This window comes from Heliangelus exortis, chromosome 3 (assembly GCF_036169615.1).
Source record: "Heliangelus exortis chromosome 3, bHelExo1.hap1, whole genome shotgun sequence".
Lineage (NCBI taxonomy): Eukaryota > Metazoa > Chordata > Aves > Apodiformes > Trochilidae > Heliangelus > Heliangelus exortis.
Genome location: NC_092424.1, coordinates 57,855,050 through 57,872,722, shown reverse-complemented (window position 1 = coordinate 57,872,722; position 17,673 = coordinate 57,855,050). Strand labels below are relative to the sequence as shown.

The 17,673-nt window shown below is 40.3% G+C and overlaps 1 protein-coding gene across 3 annotated transcripts in view; it reads left to right on the top strand.

The window, feature by feature from the left end:
• The window catches only part of PDE7B (phosphodiesterase 7B), a 170,948-nt gene that overhangs the window by 89,735 nt on the left and 63,540 nt on the right, over window positions 1-17,673 (top strand). The gene's annotated exons all lie outside the window — the stretch shown is intronic.

Genomic DNA, 17,673 nt, shown 5'->3' with positions numbered 1-17,673 from the left:
GAGGGGAGATAAGGGGCCGCCAGGCAGCTGGGGGAGCGGGGGTGGCTTCCCCTGCCCATCGCCGAGGGTTTCCCGCTTAGTTTCTCTGCGGCTTATGTGCGTGGCCTCTTCTCTTACGCCGCCAAACTTCACCCTCGGCTCTGAGCGTGCTTGGCTCCTTTCACATGATCTTCCCGTGCTTCCCATCTGCAAAGCGGCGTGACACCCTTACGACTTGTGTGTTGTTTGCTACTAGTTTTAAAAGCTTGAGTCCCATTCTTGGAGTAACACTGCCCCATCCCACTACTTTCTGTCGGAATGTGGAATATTACTGGCAAAAGAGCACAACCTTTTTTACTAAATATATAAATCTTGAATGTTTTTTTCCTAACTCACAGTCATGGAGCCATATAGGACCATATCAAACACATCCTGAAGTCCAGGGTGGACTCTGTGCATTTTCATTGTGTGGAATGAGCTGTCATGTTGGCATGGTACTTCTTAATGCTGTTGAGTTGATACTGCATCTTATCTCATGCTGCACATGGCTTATGGTTCAAAACCTCCTGCCTTCTCTTGAAGGGAATCTCTTGCCTCCTTCAAAGCCTCTTATGTCAAAGTCAGGCCTGATTCTCTCACTATCAGTTCGTAATTTTTTTATTCTACTCTCATCATACCACGGTGATTTAAGAAACTTATTGAAACTGTGTGGTGTGTACCTCACAACTCTGGCTTCTCCTCTGCAGCCTGGTCACTACACTGTTCCTGTGCACTCATTCTTCAAAGATTATGCCTTCATCTTCCTTTGCTGTACCCTTTATCAAGACCTATAATTTGCAGTATTTTATACCAGAATAATTTAATTTCTTATGTGGTATATTCTGGTTTCAGGTATTTTGAAGTACATGTGAGTTTATGTCCATGTCGTGTGTGTGTGTGTAACAACATATATATAAACTTAAATAGTAAGTAAGTATCTGTGTATCACTTTTGAATGCTTACCAAGGTCATTGTGTGCATTATTTCAGATGTTTGCAGTTAAACCAAGAAATTATGGTTCAGTTCTATTTTTAAAAAGAAAAGATGAATTCTCAGGCTCCAATAATAAGGTACAGCCTGACATTCTACTCTTTGGGAGTCACTTCGGTTTAAAAGAATAATATGTAGGAGAGTTGTGGATAAAGAAAGGAGAGGTCAAGTTGCTCTTTAAGACTTGGAGCAACTCAGCTGGGAATACACTGTAGCCAGCCAGAGAGATTGAGGTTTGTGTGGTGAATGGTGAGTGTTCAGCGATGGACACAAATCAAACAGAACATAAGGAATGCTGCATTGGTTACACCTCATGTATGAGCAGCAGTGGTTTTTCAGTATGCTTGTGTTCTATCTTGGTGAAATTAATTTCATTAGGTAACAAATGAGATTTACCTTCAGATTCCTGGAGGCAACTAAAAACGTGCATGAAAGTAGAGACAGATTAGTCCACTAGCAGGATATGAGTAAGATGAATTTACTCAAGTGGCTATTACTCGTATCCTGTGAAGGGACAGTCCTCTTCGTGGTGCTAGGTCATATTTCATAAGCTGAGCTGACTTTCACCAGTACCATTCAAAGCAGACTCAGTATTAGCTCTCCACACTTTAAGTACGAATCATCAGACAGTTTGAACCAGACCCGGGTTGCTGGTTTTTCCTCCTCAGCAACAGTCATCCTAGGAGATTTCCCTCCTGTGGTTTCATTTCAGTCACTTATACTACACTGGAGTATGTGGGAAAACCAGTAAATGCTGAAATCTGGTATACTTAAGTAAGTGCAAAACAAACAAACAAAGAAAAAAACAATGCAGAAGTGGGAAGAAAAGATAATCATTTGGAAGGATCAGTAGTATGGATACTCAGCCTTGTGTTGTGTGGCATTTCATATGTGTTTGGTTCCTTAAAAAAAATTATATATATATATATATATATATATAACTTGCGTCTTGCAAAAAGTCAGTACTGACTAGGAAATCTGTTTTTCTTCAGGTGAAACTAAAGGAAATAACTTCTGCTCAGGGTGCTCCTAGCTAGGCAAATAAAGGTTGATTGTTCAGTAGCAGAGTTTGCAGCACTTTGTACATCAAGGGATTTTTCATTTAAATTTGTAAGTGTTCATGTGATAACTCATGTTCTGCTATCACATCCTCATGAAGCTACTTTGCTTACAGTAGACGAGGAGGAAATAGATACAGATTCTGGATGGAAACTGTCAGGATTTCTGTCTTGCATGAGAATTAGCTAAGCAAATTCCCTTGTCCTAATCTGAGAGATTGGAGTCTGCTCTGGGCTGGCTTTCTAGGAAGAAAGAACCCTCCTAACCATAGGTGGTGAAGGGGAAGGATAGCTATATCTGAGCATGATGTCAGTTCTGTGGATGGCAATGTCTTGGGGACCTATATAGCTGTAATTCATACCACATTCCTCTTTCCTGAGGTAGGAGTAGAGAGCTGCTACAAAGCAAAGCTGCCTGTGTGTCCTGGGCTCTCAAATGTAAGAGCTATATCTGGGTCTTTCATCTTCTAGTTCAGTACTGAGAATAAGCTCCTCAATCTCTCCACAAAAAAAAAGTGTTTGCAATCCATCATGCAGCATACAGCTGGTATGAATGAGGAACTGAGATCTCTGAGAGAATGCCTGCCTGGAGTTTCTAGTGATTTTATTTTCCTTCCAAAGCAGTAAAATTCACATCTCAAACTCTCTTATGGCTGCACTGTTTTCTAAAGTTAGTATCAATTAAGACTGCAGACCTTTTTCCTGCTCCTGCCCTGTTGTTGCTTAGTAACTTTTTTTTCTTTTCTTTTCTTTTTTTTTTTTTTTTCTTCCCCTGTTTCAATTCCTGACCAAATCAGCACAAAACTGTGGTTTGGTGAAGACTCTCTATGACTGGGACAGAAGCCATTTCACAGACTCGAACTGGCCATTTGATAGCAAAAAAGTGCAATAATGGAACTTAATTATTTGAAAAGCCCTGGGAGAGAAATTGGTATAATTCAGTGTCATTCCTTACAGTGTTTCAAATAGATTATTTGGAAGTCAGTGCTTTTTACTTGAATGAAGTGACAGCGTGTGTTGATATTATTACAGTTGATTAATTTGAATAATTCTTAGCTGAAACCATGTTGATCACTGGGAAGGAACTGTGTTCTGTTTATAACCCTAACTTTCTTATCACCTTCTCCTGGAGTTCAGCAGCAGCAGTTCTGCTGATTAAACAAAGCTAGCTGGAGAACAAGTATAGGTCTGCCTCCAAGAGTCTTCCTTATGAGTATTAGCAATCTTTTACAGTGATCATCCCAGATAACTCCAGTGAGACTTTCTGTACTGTTTGAGTCTTGCACATGTGCAGGCATGCAAGACTTTCAGAGAAGGTGCAGTTATACTTAGAATTATCAAGGTCCTTTGAGACACCGATCTCTGTGGGTTTTTTGAAATAACTGAATGTTTTTTTTCTGCCTACCTCTTTCTGTCTGTAGATCTTTTCTCAGAAATGTAGGTTCTGATTCATGCATGCATCATGCTCATTGTTAACTGATGAGTCCCTTTGCAGGCAGTACCACACATTACTCCTATTACAGTCTGATGCTGAGAAAATTTCCCCCAATTATTGGTGTGTCCTTTTACTTCTTCTCTTCAATCAACATAATTTCCTTTCCATCTTAGTAATTAGTTCAAACATTTTGCCATTGTCCAAACTGTGTTCTTCCAAACCTTACAGCTGTGTGCTGAGCAATCTTGTGATAACCTTGGTAGAGAGGTGAGAGTTGAATCGTGTGTGCTTCTTTAGTGGTGGCTTGATGGTCTTCCCTAAAATTATTCACAGGACCTCGCAAGACTCAGTTCTTCTGTGATATCCAAGGAAAAGCACCTTCTACTTCGTTTTTCTTTTGTGATGAAGAACTTTTATCATGCTGTGCAGCAGCTTTGCTGTTCATGTTAAAATAAACTTCATGCTTCCGCTTCCCATCATTATTTATAGAATCACAGAATTATTTGAGTCAGAGAGACTTTTAAAGATCACGTTCCATGTGCCCTGCCATGGGCAGGGACACCTTCCATGAGACCAGGTAGCTCAAAGCCCCATCCAGCCTGACCTTGAACACATCAAATGATGGGTCATCCACAGCTTCCCTGGGCAACCTGTTCCAGTGTGTGCTTGCTGAATCATATTTAGTTGCAATGTCTTGAAACTCATGCATGCTTTTGTAGTCCTGCTACAACAATTAAGAATTGTAACACGCTAAACATCTGAATCTGTGAATTGCTAAGAACCAAATGGGGTTTTGGCTAATAGTATGGAAAGCTCATAATTTTGTGTGGTTGATGTCGAGCACATAGGTGCTACAGGTGTAGATCCTAATGGTAAATAAAACACAGGAGCTATCAAATGTGTTGTCTTAGTATCTGACTGGTCTCTTGTGTTCTTTCTTTGCTTGAAAATAGTTTCATTTGTGTCCTACTGAGAGATGCACAGCAGGCAGAAGGGCAGCTTGCTTTATCTTTCTGAAGTTAGGTTTTCTTTTTCTTCTTTTTTTCATTTAAAGTTTATGTTGAGACTTGTTAAATCCATCACACTTACTAGGGATGAAGAATGTGAATTTGATAGAATCGAAGCTACCTGTGGCAACCTTGATTGCTTTCTGAATGTTGTGTTGAAGCTCCAGCTCCTGAGAAAAGGAAATATGCTCTTCCATATTCTTGTGAAGAGCTGGTTAAATCAGTGGAACTGTGTGAGATGCTCTTGTTAAGAACAGTGAAATTTGACTGTATGTGTACCACTTCTATAGTGTGTGTATGCACCAAGTGATAAAAAGACTTTATTCTCCAGTTTACTGTCTGTACATGAGTTAATAGTAGATGTGATTTGGAGTTACTTTTTTTCTGAAATACATTTCTACTTAAAGAATTGTCTCCAAATGAAAATAAAAAAATCACTCTGAGACATTAAATTATGGTTACTGTTCAAATTCAGGTCCTTCTTTAGCACCTAATTCTTTAGAAGTTTTTTAAAAATGAGATACAGATTGAGAAGTTGAACTGGATATTAATAGTCTTTGATTTTGAACATGTAAAAATGAGCTGATGTTTTTGTCAACCAAACCCTTTCTTTGTTTTGTGGGTGAAAATTTTTTACTTCCACTTTGTTCTTGTGTAAATTTTCTGTTGTGGGTTTTTTAAGGTTTTGGGATATTTGGAAATAAGAGTTAGACCAGGGATAAACATTGCAGAATAAATTATCTGAATGTCTCAATTTCTGAATGATCTTTCAGGTCAGCCTTCTTGGCACAGTTTTTGTTTGCTTTATTTTGAATGTTGGAAAACAAAATTTGTTTGCAGAAATACTTGGAGAAGCTTTTTTAGCAGCTGTTCAACTATGGACAGCCTCAACAGAAAGAAAACAAGATTATAGTATGGAATGAAGACTTAAGGATATAGTTAGCAGATAAAATGTAGTTGCCAGGTTGGGTGTTGGCCAGCATGCAGAAGTTAATGCTACTGGTGTGCTAGAAAAGTGACAGTGATTTTATTGATATGTCGACTGGGAGACAAATTGGCAATCTGCTAAAAACTAGAAACACAAACAGAGCGAATTCTGGTGAGTTGTAAAATAGTAGCAAGATCTGTTGCTTTCCGTGAAGCTTTTCTAGATGTCAGGAGCCAAAGATGTAGCTTTATATATAAAAGTGGTCTTCCCAAAGAAAAAGCTACTGCACTATAATATGAACAGGCTTTCTGATGTTTGTGTTGTTTTGGTTTTTTCGTATACTTGTATGTTTATTTCACTAAGGCTAAAGATAGTAGTTTTATCTTTGGTAAATTTGGTCTTAAGTGCTTTATACTCTCTGAAGAATTAAACTGATAAATGACTAGCCAGAGAAATCAGTAGTGCTATTTTCCATGCCTGCCTAATGATGATAATTTTCTGTATTGCTTAAATGTTGTGAGACAAATGTTTAAAATGCACTGTGGGAGGCTTAATACTGCATCTAACTTGCAATGTTGCTAAAGTAGGAGAAGTATGGGATGAGTTTGCTGTTTCAGTGCTCTTCTATAACAAGGTTACAACCTGTGGTCTGTCATACTTCTTCAAACTGTTTGTTTGGAGACTTGCATCTCAGACAGCTTGCTGTTGTCTTGTTGTATGAAGTGTGAGTTTGGCTTTCCAGGGAACACAAGGAAAAGGGTGTCTTTGTCACCGTTTTCTCCACTATTATCTATCCTGACCCTGTCCCTAGAGCTCTGCATTCAGAATGTGTTAAAACCTGTTATGTGTGACTGATCAGATGCTCCTTAACTGCTGTCATGTTTCCAAGGGGCATCTAAGGAGAATATTGCTGTTAGATCTGCCCCTTGTCACAGCAGCAATGAAGGGGTGAACTCCTTCCATTGCTTGTGAACAGAATAGCCTGAAATTCAGGTATCTTGCAATATTCTCTCAGAAAATGAAAACTTTTAAATCATTTAGCAGAGATTGATGACAATCCTTATGAGTGCCACCCTCTGGGAGCACCTTTAGTCTGGGAATCTGAGGACCTGGCTTGATTTGCACTGAAACCCGGGAGAGTCTTTCTGTGGACGTGGATGGGCTTTGTTCTGAATTGGGATGTTCATTGGTACTTCTGGGTGAAACCCTGTGGAAGGTGTGCTCTTAAATGTCCTTTCATACACAGGAAACCATTTGGAGAAGTTGCTGTAAATGTCCCCAGCTCTGATCCTTTCTGAAAGGGAAGCATGTAAAGCTTTCCTTGGGAGAGTATGAAATCCTTTCCTCTGTAGCCAGCTCCAGCTTGTGTGGAGGAAATGCCCTTTGCATATTGTTATCTCATTGTTCTCCTGATATCCCTGATGTGAGGGCAAACTATTACTCTGTCCTGGTAAGACCTCACCTGGAGTACTACGTCCATCTCTGGAGGACTCAATACAGGAAGGACATGGACCTGATGGATTGGGTCCAGAGGAGAGCCATGAAGATGATCAGGGGGCTAGAGCACCTCTTTTAGGAAGACAGGCTGAGGGAGCTGGGGTTGTTCAGCCCAGAGAAAAGAAGGCTCTGGGGAGATCTAATAGTGACCTTCAGTATCTGAAGAGGGTCTACAGGAAGGCTGGAAAGAGACTGTCTGCAAGGGCCAGGAGAAAGGCCAGGAGAAAGGGCCAGGTTTTAAATTAGAGAAGGGTAGATTTAGACTGGATGTTAGGAACTAGTTCTTTACCATGAGGGTAGTGGAAAAATGGAACAGGTTACACAGGGAGGTAGTTGAATCCAACTGATATCCTTCAGTTGATATCCCTGGAGATATTCAAGGTGAGGCTTGTCAAGGCTCTGAGCAACCTGATCAAGTTGAGGGTGTCCCTGCTTACTGCAGGGATGTTGGACTAGATGACCTTTGGAGGTCCCTTCCAACCCAAATTATTCTGCTTCTATTCTATTAACTTTTAAGGGCTACTTAACAGATGCTCAGTGCAGGTGCAGTTAGAACTGAAGCACTATCCTGGAGGGTTTTCAGAACACACTGTGCTGTGGTAGGCATTTGCTTCATTCCCCGTTGCTTAAGCACTGCTTTGAGATTGAATGTTTTGTTTTCAGCTGCTGGAATTCCAGATCAGCCTGAATAACTCTAAGTACTACACAGTAGTGTTTGAAAGTTAAATTGTAAAGGAGGTTCAGCTAAGTAGAAGGAATTAGTTTTAAGCTCGGTGGAGCTATGATCCAAAGTGCTCAAAAACTAGTGTGTTGCATAGATGTGCCAGGAGACTATTAAATTAAAAATTACACAGGATAATTGGAAAACGCAGGCACAGAACGTTTCTTAAGCCATCAAAACTTTGACAGGTGCAGAAAATACCTTAAGTGTGCAGCCCACTAGTCTGTTTTTAATAGTTGTTGGCTGAATTTTTCCTCTTCCTACAAGAAGTGTCTCTGCACAGGCTTCCCGTTAGCTCAGGTTAGAAGCAGTCTCTGGGGGGTTATCTATGCATGTATCTGGATTATCAGGAGACCTTGTTCAGTGAAGCAACCAGGTGCTTATCCAAATAGCTGTGTGTTTCAAAGTTTGCTTATCCAAACAGTTCATGTGTGCAAAACTTTAGCTGCAAATCTCATAATTACAGGCTTTCATGCAAGATTTCTTATTTCCTGTTTCCAGCCCGAGTGGATATGCTGCAGGGACAGCTGCCTTCTCAGTAGTTCAGCAGTTGCATTTCTAATTCCAAATGGAACCCAGATAGTAAAGGGGTGAGAGAGACTGAGCTCCTGTGAAATGTTGAGAAGAATTATTTGATCCATCTTGGGTTGTGCATGCAGATTTGTCTCGTTAAAAGAAGGGGGTGGGGAGCAGATTACTTTAACAAATCAGATGATGTTCAAGCACATTAACAGCAAGAAACATAAGAATGTGTGTGATATACATGCTGCATAGTTATTACACTTGCTTTATTTTCTTCCTGAAAGCTCTAGTGAGCATACTTTTCATGCTCACATTTGGGAACTAAAGCAAACTGAATACATTAGTACTGGCAATAGCTCAGGGCTTTTCTTGAACTCCAGTTCAGTGTGTGTAAGAGGTGTGTTGCTTTCTGTGACCAGTGGAAAACAGGCTAAGCAGGGAAGAATTTACTGCACAGCTGTGAACTAAAATGGCTGAGGAGCCAGGCTTTTAGGTGAGATGGTGTCAGCACACCCTTCCAGGTGGGGTAAGTTTGAACATCTTGCTTAGACTCAGGAAGCTGAAAGCTCTGAAGAAAGCAGAGCAGCAAGGAACTGGTGAGCACTTACAGGAGACTAGCACAGGATAAGGAGTTGGAAGGAGAGAAGGACAACTTCTTTAATATTGTTCATTTCACTAGCATGTCTCCCTTAAGTTGTATCACGAGTTCCCTCTTCGACAGTCACAAATAAGGCAACAATCACAGCTGTGTATCAGTGCTGGCACAGCTTTTTTCCCCTTTTCTGTCACCTTTTTTCTGTCAAGTAGTCCTACTCTCTTGCTGGAAACCATAATTGCAGCTGTGGATCAAGGACATGGTGACACAGATAAGCTCGGCTAGATGCAGTGCTGCAGGTGTGCTTTGACTCTCTGAGCCTTTTTTTTTTTTTGTTATTATTTTAAGAAGCGTTTTGTGTGTTGTGGATTATCAGTTTTTCCTGGCTTTTGTGCATCTCAGCCAAAGTGACAAAAAATAGCAAGGATAGCAACTCCAGTTATGGCAGTGTGGGGGCTGAAGTTGAAGACATGCTGGAGGCATGGGGGTAGAGAAGCTGATTCAGGACTACACTGGCTTCATGAGTAATCAGAAGGTTTCAGTATGATATTTTCTCTTTCTTCCATGGTGCTAGTTAACTTACCCATGGTAGAAATGAAAGGGATAGTAGTGCTTAACTGGCTTGGGCAGTAACATACTGCATGCAAGGTGAAGTGCAGCAAATAATAATATTCAGTATGGTAAGACAGAAGTGTGCTTAGAGACCCTATTTCACCTGGGGAGAAAATGAGGGAATTGGGAGGAAGGGATTTTCTTCTCAACTAAAATAAGGTGTGTTGACCAGGTGGTCTGCTTGGCTTACCCACTTGGTGTACTCATGAGAAATATGTGAATTTTGACGCAGGTCCTTGGCAGGACTTGGATGCTCAGATCTTTACTAATAGTTAGCTCTGAAGTTCTGGGTCATTAAGATGCAAGTTTGTCTTTTGCAAGTTTATCTTTATGTGTCTAAGAAGCTTTCTGATTAATGTCAGATAAGTGCTTGACTCACCTATAGAGTCCAGTGTTCTGGTTTTCTGAGTTGTGAGACCAGTAAAATGTGATGATCTGCTGATGGTGCATGCATAGCTATTAAATCATAATTACATTAATGAGTTGGAATTCTGGATAAAGCTATAACCTCTAACTAGGCAGACTATGCAAGCCCATTTAGTTTCCCAGTGGAATAGCAATAGAATAGATCTTCCCTTCCCCCATTGCCAGCAATGCACATCATTAAATATGTCCTTAGTAGCTGGCAAAACAGACTAAAAGTTAAGCTAAATTGTCTAATAATGGGCTGGAATTCTCATAATGAAAATAAAAGGCACCTTATTTAAATGTTGGCTTCTTGACAGGATCTGCAACACAAGCCTCGTAAGACTGTCACTAATCTTTTGTAGGTGCCCTATAGCCAAAAATGTGCTGATGTCTGGCTTTGCACAGACTGGAGACCTGTGAGATTATATGTTTTGAATAGGATCAAATGACTACAAGGAGAAAGTACTCTATACTTAGCTGTCTTGTCATACAGACAGAAAAATGTTTTGCATGTGACCTTGTTAACAGCCTGACTTAAGAGCAACACTCCAAAACAGAAGCAGAGCTATCAAAGCTTAGATCATAATTGAGAATCTGTGGTTTGCTGGTCATCTTTTTTCTTTCTTTCTTTTTTCTATTCTCCCACTTAGACTTAGTGACTTCAGTTTTCATGCTGACTCCTAGTTCAGATGAAGAGATGAGGGTGAGAAAATAAGATGGCTGGTTGGTCCAGTCTCCTGGTTTGGTTGTCCTCTGTGTTAGAAAGGCAGAACACCAGTTTTGATACAGGTTTTTTTTTTATCATTGTTATTCCTCTCAAGTCCTCCTTTCTCTTAACAGTCATTTGTTTCTTTCCTGCTGCAAAGTCTATCTGGCATACTCCCCATCTGCCATGCCTTTGAGCACCTTTCCAAATTACTGTGATCAGACTGACTACCTCACTACAAATTAATTCTCTTCTGTTGCAATGTACATCTCTGTCTTCAACTTAACTGACTCCTACACTTGCAGTCTTATTTGCCTCTTGTCTAGTTTAGATAGCTCTTTACATCTTCCCCTCCTGCAGGCTTCACCTCTCTGTGCCACAGATTTTCACCAATGCTTCTCTCAACACAAGATTGTCATCCCCTGTCTCTTGCCGTCCTTCTCCTTCTTATTACAGGCAGGTATTTATTTACTGCTCCTTTCCTTTACCAAAGGACAGCACATGGTAGAGAAGACTCTGTCCTGTTGGCATCTGCAGACTCTTAATCTCCTCTTCCAGCACAACTTTCATTGACACTGTCACTGAATGACTTGTGAAATGCCTCATAAATATCTAGTCACCAGCTCAAGACAGTAGAACTGTTTTTTCCCAGATATCACCCCACACCTTGTGTTAGTCAGGGTTGACGAAGCTCCTGGGGCTACTGTCTCCATGCAAATGCACTCATGCTACCAACCAGCAACTATTTAAATAATGTGCCCCATCCAGGATGTATGTATTTCTTGCCCTGGGAAAGCTTCTCTTTCACTTTTGTCCAGAAGGAAAGAGTAGGTACCGAAACTTCATTTTCTATGAAAACCTCTTTATATTCTGGATCTCAAACACTGCAACCACCAAAACCATATGGCTTGTTTGGAGTAAAAAGCTTTCCTAGGTGAACTGGTAAAGTCCTGCCAGTAGAAGCTTGTTTGGTTTCAGTACTGGTGCTCAAAAGTTCTGTTTCTGTTCCCAGCATAATGTTTTTATGAAGAGAAGGGCCTCTGCTTTTTGTGGGCAAGGACAAGTAGGAAACACAACAGCAAAACCTTGTATCTGTCCCATGTTTCTCTTGCAGTTGGAGGTTGATAAAATAACACAGAACTGTCTGAACCACACACAGAGGCAAAAGTGGAAGGAGCAGAGATCAAATAATATGAAACAGCATGATAGTAAAAAGAAAAGCATGTAAAAATACCAGACAGATGGTTAGGGAGGGGGAGAGTTCAACTAATCCATAGGAAATCAGAACAGTTGGGTGACTGTTTTAAAGTCTTTTAAATGAAGAAAACAGAAATTTAATGAGACCAGATAAGGAGAAGGCAATGATAATCCACACTAAAATGAGGGAAGAATGGCTTCTTAGACATTACTTGTGTGTGCTATAGGACATCACAAATCTAAATAGGCTATTTAATTTGAGTGCTGTATAAATCAAGAACTTCTTTGAAAGCAAGAATTTATATCACTGCCACTGCAGGCTCTCATCCTTGAGGATGAAATAAGAAAATGCTTTCTTTAAGGCTTGATATGGTGAATAGGTGTTTGTGGACAAACAGCTTATAGAAACAGGGGATGGTGGAAGTTGGCCAGTAAGTAGGAGGCAGCAATGTACAAATCAGGTGGCATTCTGTCCTTTTGGGACAGTAATCCTTGTTTTTTGGAGGGGAGATGGAAGAATTACAATTGTTTCCCCTGAGAGATCTCTCCCTCTGTTACTATGTAAAATCTGCAAACATAGACTTTACAATGGAAACAGGGAAATCCTGGGCAAACATGTAATTTTGATGTCTGTTTACAAGATGTTTCCACAAATTAAGAACGTGAGGGAAGTTCTGGGGAAAATAAAAAAATATTAAAAAATAATAATAATTTTAAAAGGAGCTGCTAGCTCTTGTTCTCCTCTTCTTGTGCTTCAGATGGTGTATCTTACTGTTAAGTTTGAGTGTGAAGCCACACCTGAAAGTGTGACCAGCTGAGAGAGGCAAGAAGTCAAGCTGCTGGAGCCACAAATTGTGATTATCCTAAATCATCAGTGACAGGCTCTGAAAATGCAGCCTACAGACTGTTACCACAAGAGGTGGCTTTCAAAGAGTGGTCTCTGCTGCTTGAAAAGCTATCTAGGAGATGCAGGAGGATGACGGGTGACGACTGTGATGGGTTTTCTGTATGAGTCTATTATAAGATGCAGGGTAGAGGAGGGAATTGACTGACTTCTATTTCCTTTTTAGCTACTGAAGGCATGAGCTGGTTTTCAGGAAAGGTGCTAGGGTTTTCAGTTTTTTTTCTGGGGGGAGAGTGGAGAACAAAGACTCTGTGTGTAACTTAATGCCTTCTGGAGGAAGTCAGCTAGCGTCCAGAGCTCTCAGTGTGCAACAGATCAGAAATGAGCTTGGTGTGTCAGGCTTCAAAATGCACACAGAAACCACTTTAAGGAAGCATGAATTATGCATGAGGCACTCAGAAGTTGCTCAGGGCTCCCTGAGTTGAGATGTCAAAGGTGACCTGTGCATAGGATCAGTGGTGGTCTGGTGGTGCCTTCTTGCTGTGTGGCAGGGGGGTTTAGTTTCCTGGGCTGCAGGAACACGGGGAGATTGAAAGCAGACCTGCACCTCTGGCTCAGGCTGCTCAGCTCATGGAGAAAATGGTTGTACGGTGCTAAGCAGGAGCACAAATGTGGGATTAAAAGGAGTTATCATCTTTCCATACAGATGCAGACCTCTTTGTACAGCAGACTTAAGCAGTTTCAGGCAGGGGAGATTTTGAGCTGCTGTGGCACTTTTCCAGGAGCTAATAAGAACTTGAAATAGAGCCCAGGCCCTAAATGCACTTTATTTAGGCTCAGAGTGTCAGCTTTTCTTACTGCTGCGATTCAACAAGAAAAAAAGCTTATAATCTTGTTTTTGAGTTTCTAAATCTGAAACTGGATGGACTTGGAGAGCCTTTGTGTTAGTTAACAGGTAAGATGAGGGCCAAACCCTCTTCTCATTCTGGATTTACTTTGCCATCAGTGCTGATCTCCAGTACAGAGAATTTTATGCCTACTAATGAGGTGAAAACAGAGTTTGCTTCATCGTGTCCTATACAGCTTGCCTCTAAAACCTACCTGCAGAATGTGGGTATGGATGGATGATAACATTGGAAACCACAGGGGTAGCAAATTCGAGTTACTGCCCCAAAAGTCCATCGGTCAGGTTAAATAGCTTTCTTTGCCTTCAGGGGGACTTGGAGTGCATGCTCATCACACATCACAGAGCTAGAGGGATGGATGGTATCTTCAGCAGCATGGCAATTGCTTCATAAAGGAATACAGCCTTCAAGTACCATCGCTTGAGCTCCTTTAGACTTGAAGGTTGGTGGCTGTGGTGCCTGGAAAGCAGCATTGCTGAAAGCAGTGGCCTGTTAGCAAGACCAGCTACTGGTATGGTTATATCAGAACAGATTGGGCCCCATAATTTGTAACTGACACAGTCCTTCCCAGTTTCCCAGACTGAACCAGAAGGGAAAGCTTTTCACCATCTGCCCCCATTTTGACTGCCTGAAGCCCAGTAAATCATAAAGTGCGGCCAATGTTGTAAGAATTGCTCAGCTGAAGCTCCGATCCTTCCTCAGAAACATTTTAATTTACTGATTTCTAGTTGTCATGTTTGAAAATACATATTTTCATTTTGCTAGTTTTAAAACAAGGAAGAGTAAAATGGCAGTTGGCTGGCAAAGCTAACTTCTTGGGTAAACCAACAAAGAGATCAGCTTTGATGTGCTGTTGAAGGAATTAAATGATACTCACCTCCACAACTTCGTAAGTCTGTCTAAATCAACTCATCAAGTGCTTACAGTATCTCAAGACTGCTTGTCTGTAATTTATGAAACACATTATTTTACAAGTTCAGACAAAATTATCAAAGTTTAAGATACTGGCTCCCCTAATGTTATGCTGTTGATAATTAAAATCTTTCAAGTATGACTTCAACAAAGCTTTCTCCCTTCTGTCTGGTAAGACCCACTCTGCTCCACTTCATGCTACCAAATGAATGGGAGCAAGGAGCTGAGCCTGTCAGGGCCTTTTGGAGTTTTGTGAGGAGCTGAGGCATGCTTAGAAACTGGAAAAAGGAGAGAGACCAGGAACCTTTATGTGTCACTGAGAAAGAATGGGAGTTTTAGAAACAGTGTCTGTGGAACTTGAGCTGAAAAGAAGTTTTAAAAGATTGAAGATCTAGCTTCTGTTCTTAGGCATGATAGAAGTAAAGAACTAATTGAGCAATAAAGCATACTTACTGGAGTTGGCTAGTGTGTGATCACTTGTAAAGCATTACTAACAACAGGATGAGGGTTTTTTCCTCTTGCAGGAAAAAGAAATTAAGGAATATAAAATACATGGAATAATATAATAGTCATGAGCATTTGCAACATCCTTTGAAGTTTTCATTCATAAAATATTTCCACAGTTCTGGTGAGGAAGGGAAGTATAAAACCTCAGAAGTGGTAGTGAGTGGTAACTTCACTGTCCCTTGTGCACATCAGCACTGCTTCAGGTATTTTAAATCTGGTGGGGCCTTTTTTTCTTCAGTGCAGGTAAGCTGTGTCAGGCAGGGTATTCTGCTCAGTCTTAGTCTTGATAGCTCAGGATAACTCCCAAAATAAATAGTGCTCCCAATACTTTGTAAAACATGATGTGCAACCCAGATACTCATGCCCTATCATGCTAGGTGCTGTCCAGGTGAAAAACAAAATAAAACAAAACACAGTTATTAGGTTCCAGAAAACTGAAAAGAAAATCTAAATAAATTTGATCAATGGATGTGTTTGCAACTGTTCTCAAATAACGACTGTGATCTGTAAGACTAAGCACTTTGCTCAGCACTAAGTAGCTGTAGAACTGGATTTTAAGGAAAGACTGAAGGAAACCAAATTGCTCAACTGCCACAAATATCCTACTCTGTTCCTGTGAGAGAACATAAACCAACAACTAATATATATATATATATATAAATTTATTAACTGTTGGAAGAATTATTTCTATCAGTATTTCCCTGTAAAACTGAAGTGACTTAATTCCCAAACTTTCTTCCAGAAAAAGGCATTTTTTCAGGCTGCTGGAAGTTGGCCACTAAATGTGTCTGTAACACATTAGGCACTGTTTTTCAAAACACCTTGTGGACTGCTAATTGGGGTTTGCATAATACCACAAAATTGCAGGCATTCCTTTGAAATAAGGAGGAATGAAATGCTCTTCTGGGGTAAAAGAAAAAGAAAATTTTTATTTTTAACAAAAATCCCTAACAAAAATCTTTTATTTGGCTGTGTTATCATTACTATTAGATTTTTGGGTTGGGTTTTTTTCCTGAAGAAATTAGAATTATTTGAGGAAAAGTTTCTAAGCAGTTTTGAGTTGCACAAGTTAAGGGGGCCTTGTACATACAGTACTACTGTTCAGGCCAAGAGGTAAACAATTATGAAATGCCTTTGAAATGCAGGGTTGGTGAAACTTTTCAAGGTTATATATTTTGTCACTGAGCACAACATTAAGTTGTTGGGAGCAGGAAGGAGTGATTCTTATGAACAGATGTCCAAATGAAAAAAAAAAGTTATGAAAATTAATAGCTCAGGGTCCAAATTCTTAGTTATAGCACCCTGTTGTATATCTGACTTATCCTATAGGGACTGGGGCAGGATTAAAAAAATTAATAATTCCAGAAATACATTTGCTTGGTCAAAATTCAGACTTATTCTCTTTTGTGGCTGGTGAGTTCCTATGCATTTCAGGCCTGCCTGTCCTGCAGATCTAGGACTAGACTGGGTTTGGGCCTGAAGATGTTTTTAGGGTGCAGTGGGATTAAACCAGGACTGGCACAGAAAAGCATTGGGCTGCATTTTCATATCATTTCCAACTGTTGGTCACTCTGAGCTGTGAATACTTTTCATGGAAATCAGTTTTCAAAATGTCAGTCCAAGCAATTTTATTTTGGTTGGTTCCTGAGTGTCCAACAGTTTACAGTGACTGGGATGTGAGTGGCAGCTCTTAGGGAGAAAAAGCTGGAGCAAGCCAGTTGCAGAGCATCACCAAAGAATTGCTGGGTGCATGAGAGAGCCAGTCCTACCCAATTAACTCTCATTTCTGTCCTGAAATTTCTGAAAGTGCAGTTGTAGCCTCTCATCATGCTCTGACTGATATACCCAACCTGAAAGCATGAGCTATTTCCAAATCTGTTTCACCTCATTGCATGATTCTCTGTTTAATGAAATACAGCAAAAGGAAAGCTTTTAGGCAAGCAGATGTGCTGGATGGTAATAGATTTGGAAATTTATGCTGTATTTTACCAGCACGAAGGGTCTCTTATGGTCAGAAGCTCAGTACAGCAAATAATACAGTAGGTTGGAGAACACAGAAGTGTCAGGGAATAGAGATTTTTTTGTCTCAAGTGTCTGTTTTTACAGTACTTTTGTTTATATCTAATTAATAATTAATGCTTATATCTAAGACATATTTCAGACTTATATAAAGAATTCTCTAAATGAAAAGTAGACATCCTTCCCATTAATCAGTTACACACAAATATGAAAAGAAAATGACCTTTTGTTATATTTGAAGCACAGGAGGATGCAGCAAGGGCAGATTATAAGGGCTTTGCACAGCAGTATCTGGTATGAAATAAAGAGCTTTTGACAGGAAGATTACTAAAATTGAAATCATGAAGAGAGAAAAGCTGTTGCTAAGTGGTAAGCATGAATTTGCTTTATATACCCACCATTTTCCTTCTGCTTAAACTGAGGTACATTCCAGGTTCTTGGAGATTTCGGTCATTCCATACCTGCAGAGTAGACCCAGGCTTACGCAGCCTGATGGGGGGGAGCAGCTCTCTGCCTTCTCATGTGCTGCCAGTGCTGGGGTGCAGAACTTGTTCCCTCAAATGGCTGGAAGATCTAAGTAGATTGCAGAATTACTGAGCACCCAGGGCTCAATACATCTCCGATTACAGAGTGTCCAGTGCTATGTATTTTTAGCTTTCTCCAAACTCTCTTGAAAAGACAGGTCGGTGAATGAAGGAAAATCAGGAGGGCAGAGGCTGAAAAACAGCCTGATGAGGAAAAAAAATTCCTTCAAGGCAAGGTTTTGTCACTGACCTGTGAACTTCAGAAAAT